The sequence below is a fragment of the Bos indicus genome, chromosome 9 (genome assembly GCF_029378745.1).
Source record: "Bos indicus isolate NIAB-ARS_2022 breed Sahiwal x Tharparkar chromosome 9, NIAB-ARS_B.indTharparkar_mat_pri_1.0, whole genome shotgun sequence".
NCBI classification, from domain to species: domain Eukaryota; kingdom Metazoa; phylum Chordata; class Mammalia; order Artiodactyla; family Bovidae; genus Bos; species Bos indicus.
Genome location: NC_091768.1, coordinates 72,188,397 through 72,201,187, shown reverse-complemented (window position 1 = coordinate 72,201,187; position 12,791 = coordinate 72,188,397).

Here is a 12,791-nt window from a genome sequence, read left to right as displayed (position 1 = left end):
CATGCCAGGAGAATCTTTCATACACTGTGACAACATACATGTCCATAAATTTCAGAGATGGGGACAGAACTTCTAAGTCTGAACCACCAGCAAAAAACAATAAATGTTCTATAGAGAGAAAGACAACTAGTTCAAAATATACATTGTGTACTTTATCCAAACTGGGCTACTTGGGATGATCTAATATGCTTTGTTCTACCCTGATTTTCTTCATTGGATTTTTTTTTTTTTTTGCTGACTGGAATACCCCTATTTTCTTTCTAGAAAACCCATTTCTTTGAGCACGAGTATAGATACTGTCCCTTTCAGGAACTCTTCTCTGGCCACGCTAATCAAGGATCATTTCTGAATCTCTGCGAAGCATTCTGCTTTTGGTTGGCTTACTTCATTGTCTGCTTTGAGCCATCCTGTGTGCATGCTCCTTCTCTCCCATGTTGGATCATATGCTCCCTATTGACAGGAACTTAATTTGCTTACTGTGGCTCTTAATTTCTAGCAGCTACTTGCATGTGTTCAAATATGCTAAACATCCATGAAGAGGAAGAGGCCAAATGATATGGTGTGGTGGAAATAACATGAACTTTGGAGCTGTTTTCACAGGGAGACTGTATCACTTGCCATTGTTGGTCTGGCACATGTAATAGAATCTCTACAAGCTTCAGTTTATTCATCTGTAAAATAGTGCTAATAATATTGAACCTAGTGAGTAGAAATGAGGAGTAAATAAGAATCTATAAAATATTAAGCGTATCATGGGGCAATTAATAGAAACTAGAAGTAATAATGAAAACAGTTAAATATCAGGTTTAAAAACTCAGCACAAATTTTTTTATTGCTGACCTAGGCATTTGCTTGGAAGTTCAGGACTGCATTATCTCTTTGTGACCATGCCTGGGGCTGGTATTCATTGAATGGTTTTGGTTTGAACCTTTCCTTTTCTCATGCTTTTCCGGCTGGTTCTGAGCCTAGGAAAGCTTAGAGATATAGGGAAGGATTTCCCTAATACTCCCTACCAAGCTTCTGTATAAACTTTGCTAAATAGACACAAGGAGGGTTGAAGGGAAATAGGAATGTGCTCATTATGATGCTCACTGACAGGAATTTCACTAGACCATTGCACATCTCACTGTAACTGAAAAATTGTAATATTTACCCAACCAACCTTCAATCCTTATATCCATATACATATATACCTCTTCATGTTCCTTTCTATCCTTTTTTCTACCTGTTCATCCATACATCCATGCATCTGCCATTTGACATTTTTAAGTGCTGCCTATGTCTCTGTATTATGGTAGGATCTGGAAATATAATGAGGAAGAAGACAGTTTCTCATCTCAACAACATCACTGTCAAAGAGGTCAAAGAGAAATGTAATAAAGAAAGTGAACAGTTACCATATCAATGGAAAAAACAAATATAAGAGTCAAACTCTTTGTGGATCTTGATTCCGCTGATTGAGTTGAAAACAACTTATAAAGAGCTTCCTTCTCTATTAAAAATACAAGCAAAACAGGAGCATCATTGTGAAAACTAAGTCATCTGTAGACTTAGAGGAAATAGTACACACAAGGCTGCCATCAGTTATGACAGTATTATGTTATGTCAGACCATGCATTACAGTGGGAAAGACAGAGAATGTGGATGCAGAGGACTCACATCTTAGCCTCTTACTGATGTTGAAGTTAATTATCTTCTTGGAGTCTGTTAATTTATTTATCAAATAGGGAAATTCTCAACTCATGAGGTTGTAATGAATAACAAATGAGATCATGTATGTGAAAATGCTTCCTAAAATGCTGAACTTCACATAAATAATTATCCTTTGGAAGTAATCCAAAGATTTTTTTCTAATTTATGTATCTGAATTTTATAATTGAGAAAATATATACATTTAATACATCTATTTTAAAATATATACATTTAATGAATTTATTTTGAAAATATATACATTAAATGAATCCATTTTGAGCTCCAGGATTGTATATAAATTTAAATGTACAGATTAACACCAAAAAATGTATTATCTTAGAGAATTACAAGGCTTATCCAATAAGAGGCTTCCCTGGTGGCTCAGAGGTTAAAGCGTCTGCCTGGAATGCAGGAGACCAGGGTTCAGTCCCTAGGTTGGGAAGATTCCCTGGAGAAGGAAATGGCAACCCACTCCAGTACTCTTGCCTGGAGAATCCCATGGAGGGAGGAGCCTGGTAAGCTACAGTCCATGGGGTCGCAAAGAGTCGGACACGACTGAGCGACTTCACAACGACGACGATCCAATAAGATCTTCATCAAAGGATATGACTGATGTTTTAAAAATGAAGAAGATTAATTAGGAATAATTCAACATATTTCAACAATTTCTTTAAAAGCTCAGCACTATTTCGTTCAATTCAAAAGGCCTGAGTAATGTAGGAAGAATTGTGCTTTTCCTTCAGAGGAAAGAGGGAAATCTGTTTAATACCATCATTCAGAGGTTGGGTTTCTTCTTTATCACTCTTTTCTGATGTATTACAAAATTTAGACAGGATTTATTTACTAAACAGTTATTGATTCTTTAATGAAAGAATTAATTTCCCCTGTGTTTCTAAAGTAACAAATGCAACTGACATATCTCACCTTGAAGCATATAGCATTTAAATTAAATGACTGTGAGCACCAAGGCTACCCCTCTTTCCTTGGGTTCCTCTTCCAGTGATAACTCCAGAATATTCCCTGGGAGTTTTGTACAGTTCTATGGGCCTATCTGGACGATACCCTGGAGGAAGAAATGGCAACCCACTCCAGTATTCTTGCCTGAGAAATACCATGGACAGAGGAGCTGGTAGGTTACAGTCCACAGGGTCACAGATGAGTTGAATATGACTTAGCAACTAAATAATGGACTTGTCTACATATTGTTGTCCCAGTGAGAGAACAGGAGAGCTTAGAAGTCCCGTTTGTATGACTGTCACTGAAACAGCGGTTTTGGTCTTTCTAGTGATATCCTCATTGCTTACTGAAGAAAAATTCTACAATGACTGATAATCACCACTACCATAGCCAGTCCACTTATGGTTTCTCCCAATGTAAGCGGAGTAAAGAGAGTCTGGCTTCCCTGGACTCCTCTTGTCTGTGCTAGCTGCTGTTCACAAGGTCGTTATCTCTCAAGAGACCAAGAGAACTGGATCTGAAGGGCTTTCCAGCCAGTCTTGTCTCAAACCTTCACATCCCAGCACCTGAATGTGTGACACTCCGTGCAGAGGAAAGACTCTATCTTTTCACAGAGATGGAGAAGACACACTTCATGTCTTAAAGTCAACGTGGAAGACACATTTAGTATTACGCAGTATGATTTAAAGCTGAAATAACTGCCCCATCTCATTTACAATTAACAAAACCTTGTGTTATACAAACTATTGGGTTGGTTTTTTTTGGAAAAAATATCTGTTTTCCTCAAGTTTTTTATTTAAAGATGTTTAAGAAACATGAACCATTTTAAAGTCACAGTATTTCTTCTGTTTTTTTTTGTTTTTTGTTTTTTTTTTGCTGTGAGGCATGTGGGATCTTAGCTCTCTGACCAGGAATTGAACCCGTACCCTCTGCACTGGAAGGCAAAGTCTTGACCACTGGACTGCCAGGGAAGCCCCTTACTTAAGATATTTAAAGATAAGAGATAAAATGAATATACTATATTGTTCTTTGATATTTTACTCCCAAAGAAAAACCAAAGGAAATAAATAGCAAATTCAGAGAGAATTAATATAGAAAAAGCCTTTCCTTTCTTGCTGCCTTCTCCATCCTCACACAAAAGGGTGAAGCGAATGGAGCCACTCTGATTCTCATTAACAGTTCAGTCATAGCAAACACCTCCCAGCTCAGCTGAACATTCTAGTTCCTCTGGCCGCCATTTTTTCCGAACTATTTTTCTTTGTTATTACTCATATCCTTAATTTCTCTTTGTAACTGTGGCCACACAGTCCCTGGGACAGCTTGGTTACATAAAGAAGATAACAGATTCAATGAAGAAACTCAGAAACGGAAAACTGACAAATTGAATAAACAAGTTTATCACATTTCCAAAGGGAGAACATGGAGAGTTTGCCAAGGGGACTGTAGAATTTACTAACTTCAGGCTATGTGACTGTGTAAAATAGCTTCTAGGAATTTCGGCCATTTCCTCATACAATACTGCTAAGTTACAGAGGGATCAGACAAATAAACAAAACATTTACAAATAACTCAGAACACATTTATGAGCCTTTTGTTTTACCCACTACCTTCATAATTGTTCCTTACCTCAATTTGCTTTTTATTTCCTAACAAAACAATATCATGTCTATAATTTAAATCAAGCAGAGTTCTTCTAAAGACTACTTTTTCATATATCTTCACTGATATAGTGGATACTGGTTTATTTCAACCCTTCAAAACTAAATACAAGTAAAAGAATGTAAAAGGTATTAATCACATTGCCCACAGCATTTTTCTGGGAGGGAGGGGAAAGGCTGCGCTGGTCTTCATTGCTGTGAACAGGTTTTTTCTAGCTGCGGTGAGAGGGGCCTCCTCTCTAGCTGCGGTGCATGGGCATTTCATTGCGGTGGCTTCTTGTGTTGCAGGAGCACAGGCTTTAGGGCTTGCGAGCTTCAGCAGTTGTGGCTTATGGGCTCTAAAGCATGGGCTCAGTAGTCGTGGTGCATGGGCTTAGTGCCATATGGAATCTTCCTGGTCCGGGGATCCAACATGTGTCCCCTGCTTTGGCAGGTGGATTCTTAACCATTGGACCACCAGGGAAGTCCTGCCCACTGTATTTTGTTCAATGGTTCTATGTGTTACAATGTATTTCTGATTTGAACTAAATTCGATAATGTTACTGCTGCATTAGGACTCTTTGAGAGCCCCCAGACGCTGACAAAACATAGTGCATGAGTTTAATCTGGTCTTTCTTGAGTTCTTTATGTTGTTTCAGGTTACATTGTCTTTTTAACAATAATGTCACCATCTGGGAATCAAGTTGTGGCATGACTCATTAGAGAAACTTCTCTAAGTGTGAAGCTAGAAATATGAAACATAAAAATTTAATACATTGGTGTTAATGTCAAAGAGATTGCTTTATTTTGTCCACTTTATATCTCTAGTCAATTCTACTCAAAAGAGCAAGGATATTCTTTTTGCAGATGAGTATTTGGTTTGTCCCATCTCTTTAACACATAGGATAAAATTTTCCTTTCAAAGGAGTTTACATTTGTTATTCTTATTAGCAGTCTACCCTTTCATAAGGTAGGAAGAAGCAAGTTCTCAATACACATGGTACAAGTGAATAAACAGGTCACAAAAAGCACATCTCAATTTTAAAAAATATTTCAGTATATTTTCTTTAATAGTCATGTTTTTAAAAGAAGTGGGATATCTGTGTTCAGGATTGGCCATGAGCAGTGAAAGGAAGTAGTGAAAATGATTTTAATGAGGCCTCCTGGATTTCCCTGAGGTATTTGCTTTCCTCCTCTCCAAGAAGGCAAATTTATATCATCTCCTCTGTCATCAAACTGTCAACTCCACCTTCCCCTTCTTCACTATCAGCTGGTGACTTCACTTACTATTTCACTGAGAAAATAGAAGCACTCAGAGGAGAATTACCTCATCTTCCCACCATCAAACTGACCAACCTTTACGCATGCTTGGACGTCAACTGCCCTCCCATTACGCTGATGAGCTCTGTGCTCCTGTAAGGCCTCTGGTCCCATCCCTTCTTCAGAAACTGTTATCTCTTCTCTCCTACATCATTATTTTATCTTTTTAAGCTAGATTATTCCATGGGCTTCAAGTTTGACTTAAACAAACTAAACCCTCCCTTGATCCCACACCCAATTCTAGCCCATTTTTTTGGTCTTTAATAAAAGCCCTCAAATGCCTCATGTGTACTCAATATATCCTTAATGTTTTGAACCCACTTCAATGCTAGGGATTTTCACCCCATTCTCTGGAATAAAGAATGGGTTTCTATTTCCAGAGAAACTGTTCTTGTTAATGGAACCCACTGGCTTCCAACTTGCCAGCCCAATGGCCAGTTCTCTGCACTGTCTCCCACCCCCTCACTCCTTGCGCTTTCGCCATATTTGGCACTGTTAATGATTCTGTTCTTGGACACTTTTTTCTTTCAGTACCTGAGACACCACTTTCTTGGTATTTGTAACCTCACTGCTCCTTCCCCACTACTAGCTGCTTTCCCTCCCATCTGACCTCTAGATGTTGACCTGCTTTCTGTGCCAAGCCTCAGCCCTCTTTTTTTTTTTCTTCTATTTACACTATCTTCCTAGCTAACCTTCTGGGTCATAGTTTACAATACCTTCAGTAGGCTTGAGTTTATAGTCTTCAGCTACAACATGTACATGTAACTGGTAATTTTAAGGTTCCACTTAGATATCTAATAGGCATCTTAAATGCCTATTAGATGTAACATGTCCAAGTTTTTTAGAATTCTTTTTTTAGAATTTTTTTGGTGTTTCCACCCTGAACAGGGCTTTCCTGGTGGCTCAGAGGGTAAAGTGTCTGCCTTTAATGTGGGAGACCTGGGTTCGATCCCTGGGTTGGGAAGATCCTCTGGAGAAGGAAAAGGCAACCCACTCTGGTACTCTTGCCTGGAAAATCCCATGGACTGAGAAGCCTGGTAGGCTATAGTCCATGCAGTTGCAGAGTCGGATACCACTGAGCGACTTCACTTTCACCCTGAACAAGAATCTTCTCCAAATGAATCAGTAGCATAACATTTTACTCAGGTCTTCAAGCTAAGAATCATGGTAGATTCTCTCTTTCCCCCACCCTTTACACCCAATCCATTAGCAAATGTTTTTGGGTTTGCCTTCCTAATATATCTTGAATTTGACCTGCTTCAACCCTTTCTGGAATGAATGACAGTCATGCCATGTCTGGACTCCCATCCTAGTCTCTTAATCAGGCTTCCTGCTTCCCCTGTACCTTCCCAATGGTCAATTTCTCTTGGTTCTCATTTGGAATAAAATTCATTATTGTTTACTATCTGGCCCCTGAAAAACTCTCCCATCTTTTTCTCCTGGATTTTTTCCACTTGAACCATGCTTATCTTCTTGACATTCCTGTTACCAGTTGAGCCTTTATTCAGCTATTACCTACCTCAGTGTGGAATAGTCTTCTCTCACTCCTTCACATAATGGAGGTCTCTGTTCAGACACCACCCCTTCAAAGAGAGCCTCCCTGATGGCATGATTAAAAATATCACCATCCTTTTCTCCCATTATTCTTTTCCCCCACACTGGTTTCATTCTCTTCATAGCCCTTATCACTATTTGACCTTACGTTATTTACTTAATTTTAGTTGTTATTTTGGTATCTTTCAATAAAATGTCCATGCATTGTTATGTTTGCAGTAATCTTTCCTTCTTAAAATACATCTTCTTTTGGCATCTGGGATACCATGCTCTTGGTATTTCTTACATTTTTCACAGCCTGACTTCAGACCTTCCATTCCATAACTCCAACAGAATGACACTGGACAAAAGGATGAGGAGACTGGAAAAGTCTGAAGAATATTTCTGCAGCTCAGAGGAAGACAGAAAGGCTGTCAGGAAAGTTGAAGGTATAAACAATCAACTGGTGCCAGTCAAAGGTCAGAACTGCAGGTAGGAGTTCTCCCAGGAGAAGCAACAAAACTGTATGTTCAGTGCTGGTTTTAAAATGGAATGGCCTGGGCTCTGTCAGCTGCATCCACAGCAATTCTTTTTGATCCAGAAGTCATGCTTGAGGTGGTGGCTAAGGTTCTCAGATGAAGCAACTACTTTCATTTTCCTGTCTCTTTTGTCATCTTCTCCCCTTCTGTGATCTGTTCTTTCATTTTGTAAGATTCAATTTTGGCAAGTAGTAACAGTAACACATCTTAGGGTAGAATAAATGTGACATGTTTTATAAGCAAGAACTTGAGAATAAAGTGATGAGCAAAAATAGACTTTTCTGGAACTCATGGTCTAGTGGGAGAGAGAATTTAATCACATAAGTGCATGCACACACAAACACACACGCACATACCATTTATAAACTGAGATAAGAGTTATGGAAAGAAAAGATGACTATGCAGTGAAATCATCCAACAGCCAGAGGAAGTCAGGAGTCCCTAGTGCTTGTCACGCTCGAAGACTGAGTAAGAGTTAGTAACTAATTTGGTAATTTAGGCTATATTGCTCCCCTTTTATGACCTAATGCTCCTCCTGTGTGTACAGAGCTGGAAGTCAGGGTGTTTCTCCCTTCAAGTTATTTCTTATCGTTTACCAACAAAGCTGGCCACTGTTGGTCCAAAGTCAAGTCTGACAAAGCGGCAAAGGAAGAGGTGGGAGGGTTGAAATCTCTAGAGTTTAGAGGTTATCAAATCAATAAAAATGGTTAAGAGTTGAAGTCTGCATTTCCATGGGGACAAAATAACCATTTGGAAATTATATTTTGTGAGAGGCATATATAGGCTAGCTATTCCCCCTCCCAAATAATCTAGGATAGGAGTCTCAGATGCTCAATACCTTTCTTGAGACCATGGCTCAATACCTTCCATGGGACATCATTAATTATTAAAAGTCCTGTTTCCTCCTGACCCAGCCTGGCTCAGAATCCTCTTCAAGAATATCTCCCAGGCAGCCTCCTCCAAATGACTGCAGTTAGCATGACAGTAAAATTTATTTACTAATGCAAATGGAAATGGTATATATATGGATAGTAGTATTTAGTAATTAATTCAGTGTCTGGGTGCATCACATGCTGGTGAAGTTGTCTTGTCCCAACCACCAGATCCTGGGAATCAGTAATAAAAAAGGAGATGTGATATCCTCAAGTAGTAACTTTCAAACTTCAAAAGAAGTTTTTCTCATAAAAAATTTTAAAGTAGAATTGAATCATAACTGCAACATATAAAGCACATAACACAGGAATTAGCAAATTTGCAGCTGGATATGGAGCTCCATCTTTTGATCACCTCCTACCAAAAATTCTGAGGCATCCCATGGAATCCTAGCTACTGTGATACACATTCTGAAAACCACTGTCTCAGATGATTGTCTCCTTGTGGTTTTTGATAACAAGTTAAAGTCTTGGGGCTCATGAATTAGAAGATCTAACTTCAATTGGCAGCCTTTGGCCAGGATCTCCTAAGACTGCAAGGATGGCCTTGGTCTAAAATGTCTTCATGTCTCACATCTTGGTCGATAAAGCCACAAATCAACTAAGATGAAGATTTAACATGTTGAACCATGAACACCCTTTAAAAATCTAGTGAAATCCATCGAAACTCCTTTTAAAAATGCACATACAAACAAAGACATATACAAGTCCAAGGAATTTATAAAACTCCAGAAGCCTCAGTTCATAAACCCCTGATTTAAAGATCAAGTCTGGAAGATGGAGCTCACTGGGCATCTACAAGTAAAGAAAATAAAGAGCTTAGTGTGGATGGGATCAGAGGTATTGGGCAGGGCTTCAAGAGTTCTCCATAAAGCAATGCTAAGAATTGGCATTCTTCTTTTTTTTTTTTTAATTTTATTTATTTTTTTTTCTAATTTTATTTTATTTTTAAACTTTACATAATTGTATTAGTTTTGCCAAATATCAAAATGAATCCGCCACAGGTATACATGTGTTCCCCATCCTGAGCCCTCCTCCCTCCTCCCTCCCCATACCATCCCTCTGGGTCGTCCCAGTGCACTAGCCCCAAGCATCCAGTATCGTGCATCGAACCTGGACTGGCAACTCGTTTCTTACATGATATTTTACATGTTTCAATGCCATTCTCCCAAATCTTCCCTCTCCCACAGAGTCCATAAGACTGTTCTATACATCAGTGTCTCTTTTGCTGTCTCGTATACAGGGTTATTGTTACCATCTTTCTAAATTCCATATATATGCGTTAGTATACTGTATTTATGTTTTTCCTTCTGGCTTACTTCACTCTGTATAATAGGCTCCAGTTTCATCCACCTCATTAGAACTGATTCAAATGTATTCTTTTTAATGGCTGAGTAATACTCCATTGTGTATATGTACCACAGCTTTCTTATCCATTCACCTGCTGATGGACATCTAGGTTGCTTCCATGTCCTGGCTATTATAAACAGTGCTGCAATGAACACCGGGGTACACGTGTCTCTTTCAATTCTGGTTTCCTCAGTGTGTATGCCCAGCAGTGGGATTGCTGGATCATAAGGCAGTTCTATTTCCAGTTTTTTAAGGAATCTCCACACTGTTCTCCATAGTGGCTGTACTAGCTTGCATTCCCACCAACAGTGTAAGAGGGTCCCTTTTCTCCACACCCTCTCCAGCATTTATTGCTTGTAGACTTTTGGATCGCAGCCATTCTGACCTTGGCATTCTTCTTTTAAAGGACTAGTGCTTCTCAGCGAAGGGCCTGGTGAATGTTCTTCATATCTAAACTATAAATAGGAATTTTCCCTGTAGTTGCTTCTTCTCTTCTCTGTAGCTACTCTCACTTGCAACAATTAAAAGTTGTCCTGAGAAGAACATGGAAAATATATATTGAGGTGGCTATGGTAAACTGGGATTCTGGTTCAGGATTTTGCTTGGGCTAGATCCAAAGGCAAGGATGGATCCGCAAGGACATGGCTTACCCACTTGGTTCACAAAAACTGTCTTGGGCTGGTCCCTCAGGTGGGCTTTATCCCAGTATGATGAGATGTCCTTCTCCCTGACTGAGCCATGACCGGTGAGAGTCACCAAATGCATTTCAAAGCATCCTTCCAGATCAGGATTTTGAACACTTCTCTATGCTTTTGTCTGACTAGAGGAGCACTATTTCTAAAATCTAATAAAAGGTCATACATTTTGAAATCAAACAGTTGAAAGATTGTGCTTCTAAGCTCTGATTCTCTTTGATGACGGGAAGTCACACCCATCTTGTGGGGCCCAAGGGGTAGTCATGAATTTCAGTAATGCTAGTGTTGGGCAAGTGGCCTGCACTGGACAGTAATTGACTGATGAGTGCTACTGATGGACACACAGGCATATATATGGAGGGCAGGAGATTGAATTAGGCATTCTAGCTGGGGTTTGGTGAACAAGAGAATTCCTAATAGGACAGGGGTGGAGGAAAGAGAAAGGGAGTTCATTCCTAATACAGAACCAGTAATAGCAATAAAGTTGGTCCTTCCCCAGATAAATAGGTCCTTGGCTATGAAAGGCATGACAGGTTGACAGCGAATAGACTCCCAAAATGTGGAACCTTGGTAGAATATTGGTCAAGTCACACAAGCCATGAAGTAAGGGCTGGGGCACAGTCTAGAAAAATTACTGGTGTTTCTAGTTGGTAGGCATGGTGCCTCAGCACTGAAACAGATTCCTTTGTTTAACTTAGTGGCTCAACATTTCCAGACAGCTTCTTGGCTATCGCTTCACCTGGTTTTAAACGGACTGTTTCTTGGAGGACTCAAATTTCTCCAAAGATATTTCAGCACTTGAGATTTCTGTGAAGTGACTTGGAGGGAAAATTGGAGCCCCCTAGAGGAAGACAAGTCCTTGGGCACGTACTTAAGGAGACAAACAACAACAGAGATGTCAGAGCAATCTGGGAGCCACTGGAACTCTGTCCAACACAAGTCTTGGTAATAAAGGCTTTAGGTTTTGAAAGAAGGTTTTCCGTTTCAGTTCAGTCACTCAGTTGTGTTTGACTCTTGTGACCCCATGGCCTGCAGCATTCCAGGATTCCCTGTCCATCACCCACTCCCAGAGCTTACTCAAATTCATGTCCATAGAGTCAGTGATGCCATCCAACAGTCTCATCCTCTGTCGTCCCCTTCTCCTCCCGCTTTCAATCTTTCCCAGCATCAGGGTCTTTTCCAGTGAGTCAGTTCTTTGCATAAGGTGGCCAAAGTATTGGAGTTTCAGCTTCAGCATCAGTCCTTCCAATGAATATTCAGGACTGATTTCCTTTAGGATTGACTGGTTGGATCTCCTTGCTGTCCAAGGGACTCTCAAGAGTCTTCTCTAGCACCACAGTTCAAAAGCATCAATTCTTTGGCTCTCAGCTTTCTTTGTGGTGGAACTCTCACATCCATACATGACTATTAGAAAAACCAAAGCTTTGACTAGACGGACCTTTGTCAGCAAAGTAATGTCTACTTTTTAATACAATGTCTAGGTTGGTCATAGCTTTTCTTGCAAGGAGAAAGCGTCTTTTAATTTCATGGCTGCAGTCACCATCTGCAGTGATTTGGAGCCCAAAAATGTAAGTCTGTCACTGTTTCCATTGTTTCCCCATCTATTTGCCATGAAGTTCTGGGACCAGATGCCATGATCTTAGTTTTCTGAATGTTGGCTTTTAAGCCAACTTTTTCATTCTCTTCTTTCACTTTTACCAAAAGGCTCTTTAGTTCTTCTTCGCTTTCTGCCATAAGGGTGGTGTCATCTGTGTATCTGAGGTTATTGATATTTCTTCTGGTAATCTTGATTCCAGCTTATGCTTCATCCAGCCCAGTATTTCGCATGATGTACTCTGCATATAAGTTAAATAAGCAAGGTGACAATATACAGCCTTGACGTACTCCTTTCCCAATTTGGAACCAGTCTGTTGTTCCATGTCCAGTTCTACCTGTTGCTTCTTGACCTGCATAAGGATTTCTCAGGAGGCAGGTCAGGTTGTCTGGTATTCCCATCTCTTGAAGAATTTTCCAGTTTGTGGTGATCCACATAGTCAAAGGCTTTGGCATAGTCAATAAAGCAGAAGTAGATGTTTTTCTGGAACTCTCTTGCTTTTTTTGATGATCCAATGGATGTTGGCAATTTGATCTCTGGTT